The sequence below is a fragment of the Culex pipiens genome, unplaced genomic scaffold (genome assembly GCF_016801865.2).
Source record: "Culex pipiens pallens isolate TS unplaced genomic scaffold, TS_CPP_V2 Cpp_Un0004, whole genome shotgun sequence".
NCBI lineage: Eukaryota > Metazoa > Arthropoda > Insecta > Diptera > Culicidae > Culex > Culex pipiens.
This window is the reverse complement of record NW_026292821.1, coordinates 12,009-19,288: the sequence shown is the minus strand read 5'-3', so window position 1 is coordinate 19,288 and position 7,280 is coordinate 12,009. Positions and strand designations below refer to the sequence as shown.

The following is a 7,280-nucleotide window of genomic DNA, read 5'->3' as shown; positions in this document are numbered from 1 at the left end:
ACAGTAAGAAGATATAAGTTTCATATAGACTGTTTTTCAATTGTATTTTAATAAAACAATATAATGTGATGTGATTTTCTAGTAAAATTTATTTTCATTAAATAAGCCTGAAATTAAAAAACTATAGCAAACAATCTGCTGGAAGACTAAACATAATGACAATCTTAATTTTTTTTAAATATTTGTATACAGTCATCCCTCATATTAGGAACAGTTTACAGTTCGACCAATATTCAAAAAATCATAGAAAATCGATAATTGAACATAATGATTCGCTTTTACCTTCATTTGAAAGCTGTTTTTGCGATCTTTCGAATGCTGTATCGAACAACTGCAAATTTTATCGTTTTATATCAAGTTTTTGAAGAAAAACTTCGACCCTTGAAATCTACAAATTCGGAACACTTTTTTCTAACGATGTAAACAATCTTTTTTATCGCTCCAGGGGTACATATTTTTATAAAAATAATGACTTCACATTCGGAAACCAGTAAAACTCATGCTTAGTAATGTTTTATGAATGGTCTGCTAACTTTTTTTGTGAAAATATCAGTTAAATTCAGGCCCGCATAAAGATTTCTGATGAACTTACAGTAAATTTTAACGTTACAAAACGATAAAATATATTGTCATTTTGACAGTGTTTTAACAGTAGACAGCATCGTTTTTTAAGATAATTTGCGTCGTATTTTGGGACTTAACCATAAAAAAGGGGGGTTGTTATGCACCGGTACCATAAAAATTTCGAAATTTTTCCATACATTTTTTTTCCAAATACGACGCATTTTACTGTTAATCTAATGTTGCATTTTTCATTCAAAAACATGCCCTGACTATAGAAAACATCATACATTTACAACAAATACAGTAACCTTTACAATGGATTTCACAGTAAATGTATAGTTCTTCAAGATTTTTTCCCTGCTAAATAGTACTGTTTAAACTATATTCGTACATTGAAATAAATAATAACTACAGCAGGTTTTATTGTACTTTTATTTTATTTATGGTATGTTTTACGGTATTTTCCTTAAATTAATTGTTGTTTTATTTTATTTTAGTTTCATTTACACTGTTTTTTTTTAAATTAAACTTCACAAATGAAACAATTTATTAGAAACAAAGCAAGCTTTTCTTATTACTCGTCACTCACAACTCCCGTCAGGATTTTCGTCACCGCCGTCCGTCCAGCATCTCGCCATTCAGGAAGGGTTTCCTTTAATCACGGCCGCGGTCGAGTTGAAACTGTCGTTGGGCTCCCTCCGACGTTTTCTTTCGTAATTCCGCTTCAAGCTGTCGGCCAAAAGCTCCGTTTTGTCGAGACTGCAAATGTAAAAAAACACAATTAGAATCAAATTACACAGCCTGCATCCCACACAACTTACGTCCACTTCTTCATCTTCAAATGTCCTGCTGCTTCAGGAATTAACATTGCCACCAAGAAAGGAACCATGATGGCAAACTGGAATGTCCGCATTTCACGTCTACGAGCATCCGCGTTGGAAGTAGTAGACTCTGTAATCGAAAAAAAACGATACGTTAAAAATAGGTAACCTAAAAGAAAACACATCGGCCTGCCCAAGCAAGCCACGGAAAATGTCTACTGCTACAAATGAGAAAAGCTCGGAACTTAACCTCAAAGGTAAATTGTTGCACACCCTGGACCAGGCCCGTGATACTGACGTAGCCTGCTGAAGCAGCCACCAAATGTTGGGTGGCGCTGTTTCGGGAATAACATTTCAGAGGGTCACAAATCAAAATATAATAAATCTTATTTTTTTTTTTTTTTTGGAAAATAATCCTGTAGCTGCTCAGAATGATTCTTTTCATTAAAATAAACAAAAAATGCCGCCAGCAACAATATATGTTTAGCATCAGGTCTCAGGCAAAGCTTCCCAGCAGGTGTCTTTTTCAAATCCTCTGAAATGTCTTCCGCAAATTCTTATTTGGCCAATGAACTTACAGATCATCATAATGTTAATTTAAATCTACAATTTGAGGCGGTTAAACCAATATGTGAGCTCAACCATGTTGTTGGGAAACCTTAAGAGCGAGTCCACGAACAGGGCATAGCCCATTGTTAGGGACGTTGTGGAGCTCACCAATCTGCCTCAAATTCAGGGGTTGTTTGAACTTAAATAACTAACGTCAGGGCTAAATATGAGCACTCTAGCTCAACGGAAAGTGGAACAAATCTGGACATAACTTTTGAACTTTTAAATACCTGAAAAAAAAATGAAAATACCTGTAACTAAAGCAAATTTCAATTGAATCGGTGATTTCTTTAAATTTTAGTTTAGTAAAGAGTATAATTGGATAAATATAAACATTTGAATACATGTTATTCTGAAATTGGCTCAGGAACTCGAATTTGATAAATCCATCTCCAAAAAATGAGATATCCGAGCAAAAATTTCCACCTGAAACAATTCATCGTAACATTAAGTTTAAAGCAAGATAATACTCAAATCATCATGCACTGAAAGCCCAATCATGGTTTTTGCTACCATATTGTGGAATTGAATTGAGGCACACACCGATGTATTTTTCTAAAAACAAACCATTCAAACTTGATTTGAATAAATTACGTTGTCAATTTTACGATGTCCAGTAGTGCATAGTAATATTAACCCTCCATTAAAGAAAAGATGAACATGATTTAGTATTCACTACCATACAGTTTCGAGGAAGCATGGTACATTTTACCACATTTGCGTTTACAAGAAAGCATGTTTTTGAGCCAAACAAACCAACTTCTATGGTACCCCGTGATTTGAATGTGTTGGTAAATTTTCGACAAGAAAGCCTCCTATGAACAGCTGTTTTAAGACATAAAAGTTCAAATGTAGAAACTAATTTTGTTTTTTTTTTGTGTCTATTCTAACTGAAACCAATAAAAAATATACAAATATTGTGCAAAAACATTGCTAAAATCACTTCTAATTTCACCCCATGCGTCTCGATTTGCCCCGGATAATGGTACACATTTAATTTCATTTTAACTAACGAAACAAAAATAAAGAAAAAAGTATTTTCGGCCTTTCGATTTTGCGCCCTTTTCGTCATGTTACTCCCTATAATTTTGACACTAGACACCAAAACTTTGGTACTTTTTAGGCTTCAGTGACATTGTATGCAGATGACAGCCGAAGCATCCCCGTGCCCTGGACTAACGAAGCAACCCATTCAAGCAATCGAAGCAACCATCAATCATTCAAGCATTCATTCACCATTCTGCTTCTGACACTCGAACAAGAAAGAATCAAATAAATTTAGCTCTCACGAAATACAACATAAATAAACCAAATGAACTTTTTTGACAGGTGTCAGTGCCGGGACTCAAAATTTTGTTCCGGTTGTTCCGTTTCGCATGGACACAAACACGGTTAGGAGCACGACAAGGACACGGCCACGGGAATGGCCAGGAACAGGCACCTACACGGCCAGGGACACGAAAACGGCCAGAAGCACAGACACGAACACGGTCAGGAGTTCGGACAAGGACACAGCCTAGAGCACGGCCACGGGAACGACAAGGAACAGGCAACTACGTGGTCAATTGCGCGTACACGAACACGGACAGATGCACACTTATCCGAAAAAAACTCAGGTTTTGACGTTTCGCGCAATCGGAAGCAAATTCAAATTCAAAAAAGAAATGCTAAGTCGTGAAAACGACACCTATCAAACCACTGAGTTCTTTGAGCTCATTTGCTACGTCACAGTTTTCTTGCCTACTGCGGAGTGGGATTCCGCCCCGTGGCTCTATCCTTTTCCAATAGAATAAAATGTCAAATACTCACACGAAGATGTTCGAACTCCTCGTAGCTTTTCCAGATCGAGCACTTGGCATCTTGGAGGCCTCCATTCGGAATGGATTATTGACGGTGGCCGGAAATGTCCGCAGTATGCGCCGGGTCTGCGTTTCCATTGCGGGTTTTGTCCCGTAACCGAACAGCTCCACACGCCCACTGAAAAAGACACAAATAATACAAAAGAATAGCTTGACAATTTTTCGAAGCAGGCCATGGCAACAACCTGCTGTTGCTTCAGGGGGATTCCGCCCTCTCCAAAATTAATAAAACTCCAAAAACTTACCCAAATGTGAGAAAAATCCGCCATCCCGGAGATGTTCCGGTTCGTTCACCCGGCGGTTTTGATGACGGAGGTTATTTTTCATAAGCACACGCGAGTAAAACTTGATTTCGATTCGAAACTGCAGCCAACACGGCCAACACGAAACATGAATGAACACGCGCGAGAGAAAAAGTTTGACAGCTCGCAGCTCGCTCAATCATGGTGCGTTCGTTTCAAGAGCGTCGGCTGCACAGTTTCTGTATAATGGTGCGTTCGTTTTATGATTCTTATTTATTGCTTTTTTACGAGTTTTTTTTATTTATTTCGCAATAATGTTTAAATGATTGAATGTTTAAATGTTTACAATTTTTTAATGTTTAAATGTTTAAACGTTTAATTTTTTTAATGTTTAAATGTTTAAATGTTTAAATGTTTAAACGTTTAATTTTTTTAATGTTTAAATGTTTAAATGTTTAAATGTTTAAATGTTTACATGTTTAAATGTTTAAATGTTTAAATGTTTAAATGTTTAAATGTTTAAATGTTTAAATGTTTACATGTTTAAATGTTTAAATGTTTAAATGTTTAAATGTTTAAATGTTTAAATGTTTAAATGTTTAAATGTTTAAATGTTTAAATGTTTAAATGTTTAAATGTTTAAATGTTTAAATGTTTAAATGTTTAAATGTTTAAATGTTCAATTCAATTCAATTCGGTTTTATTTGTGAGTAATCAAGTAACAATGAGTTCATTTAGGTACGCAACAGAGTTTTGGTGTTCCTTTCAGCTGTGTTTTACATCGTAATTCAATCGAAAAATTATTACTTATAACTATGGAATAGACAAGAGTAAGAAAAAGTTTTCAAAAAACTTACAGAATGTTTAAATGTTTAAATGTTTAAATGTTTAAATGTTTAAATGTTTAAATGTTTAAATGTTTAAATGTTTAAATGTTTAAATGTTTAAATGTTTAAATGTTTAAATGTTTAAATGTTTAAATGTTTAAATGTTTAAATGTTTAAATGTTTAAATGTTTAAATGTTTAAATGTCTAAATGTTTAAATGTTTAAATGTTTAAATGTTTAAATGTTTAAATGTTTAAATGTTTAAATGTTTAAATGTTTAAATGTTTAAATGTTTAAATGTTTAAATGTTTAAATGTTTAAATGTTTAAATGTTTAAATGTTTAAATGTTTAAATGTTTAAATGTTTAAATGTTTAAATGTTTAAATGTTTAAATGTTTAAATGTTTAAATGTTTAAATGTTTAAATGTTTAAATGTTTAAATGTTTCAATGTTTCAATGTTTAAATGTTTAAATGTTTAAATGTTTAAATGTTTAAATGTTTAAATGTTTAAATGTTTAAATGTTTAAATGTTTAAATGTTTAAATGTTTAAATGTTTAAATGTTTAAATGTTTAAATGTCTAAATGTTTAAATGTTTAAATGTTTAAATGTTTAAATGTTTAAATGTTTAAATGTTTAAATGTTTAAATGTTTAAATGTTTAAATGTTTAAATGTTTAAATGTTTAAATGTTTAAATGTTTAAATGTTTAAATGTTTAAATGTTTAAATGTTTAAATGTTTAAATGTTTAAATGTTTAAATGTTTAAATGTTTAAATGTTTAAATGTTTAAATGTTTAAATGTTTAAATGTTTAAATGTTTAAATGTTTAAATGTTTAAATGTTTAAATGTTTAAATGTTTAAATGTTTAAATGTTTAAATGTTTAAATGTTTAAATGTTTAAATGTTTAAATGTTTAAATGTTTAAATGTTTAAATGTTTAAATGTTTAAATGTTTAAATGTTTAAATGATTAAATGATTAAATGTTTAAATGTTTAAATGTTTAAATGTTTAAATGTTTAAATGTTTAAATGTTTAAATGTTTAAATGTTTAAATGTTTAAATGTTTAAATGTTTAAATGTTTAAATGTTTAAATGTTTAAATGTTTAAATGTTTAAATGTTTAAATGTTTAAATGTTTAAATGTTTAAATTTTTAAATGTTTAAATGTTTAAATGTTTAAATGTTTAAATGTTTAAATGTTTAAATGTTTAAATGTTTAAATGTTTAAATGTTTAAATGTTTAAATGTTTAAATGTTTAATTGTTTAAATGTTTAAATGTTTAAATGTTTAAATGTTTAATTGTTTAAATGTTTAAATGTTTAAATGTTTAAATGTTAAAATGTTAAAATGTTAAAATGTTAAAATGTTAAAATGTTAAAAATGTTCAAATGTTCAAATGTTCAAATGTTCAAATGTTCAAATGTTCAAATGTTCAAATGTTCAAATGTTCAAATGTTAAAATTTTTAAATTTTAAAATTTTAAAATTTTAAAATGTTAAAATGTTAAAATGTTAAAATGTTAAAATGTTAAAATGTTAAAATGTTAAAACGTTAAAATGTTAAAATGTTAAAATGTTAAAATGTTAAAATGTTAAAATGTTAAAATGTTAAAATGTTAAAATGTTAAAATGTTAAAATGTTAAAATGTTAAAATGTTAAAATGTTAAAATGTTAAAATGTTAAAATGTTAAAATGTTAAAATGTTAAAATGTTAAAATGTTAAAATGTTAAAATGTTAAAATGTTAAAATGTTAAAATGTTAAAATGTTAAAATGTTAAAATGTTAAAATGTTCAAATGTTAAAATGTTAAAATGTTAAAATGTAATTTTATTTGGCAACGATATCATGTTAGTCAGACTTTTTATCAGGGTAAGGAGGTGTACAAACCGGAAAATGTTAAAATGTAAAAAAATGTAGAATTGTGAAAATGTCAAAATGAAAAAACTTCGACATTTCAAAATGTAAAAATGTAAAATGGCATTTTGATTTTTTATGTTCTTGAATTTTAAAAATTATTATATTTAATTTTTTCACGGTTGGGCGTGTTGGCAATTGTTTACGCTCCATACAAAAAAAAAGTGTGAACACCAAGGTGGACACCTAACCTATAAAAACCTAAAAGCAGCAAACGCAAAATAAACATTAAACACTGAGGGTTGAGACACAAAACTTGTCTGTGGTTGAGTGTCCACATTAAAACAGTGCACTTTATCAAAATATCACATATGACTATTTAAAATTCAATTTGGCATTGAAATTATATTTCTGGTATTTTAATATTAATTCTCAATACTTACCGAGTTTAACTTTTTTTTTATCCTTAGAACGAAACGAAAACGAATTTGACTTTA

The 7,280-nt window shown here is 29.4% G+C and overlaps 1 long non-coding RNA gene across 1 annotated transcript; it reads right to left on the bottom strand.

Annotated features, from left to right (window-relative positions):
* Nucleotides 1-46: 46 nt before the first annotated feature.
* Nucleotides 47-4,357, bottom strand: LOC128093709 (uncharacterized). Its single transcript, XR_008212693.1, has 4 exons — nucleotides 4,099-4,357; nucleotides 3,804-3,971; nucleotides 1,386-1,515; nucleotides 47-1,323 (listed from the first exon to the last, which is right to left on the bottom strand). It is a non-coding gene; the product is annotated as an uncharacterized LOC128093709 (long non-coding RNA).
* Nucleotides 4,358-7,280: the final 2,923 nt, after the last annotated feature.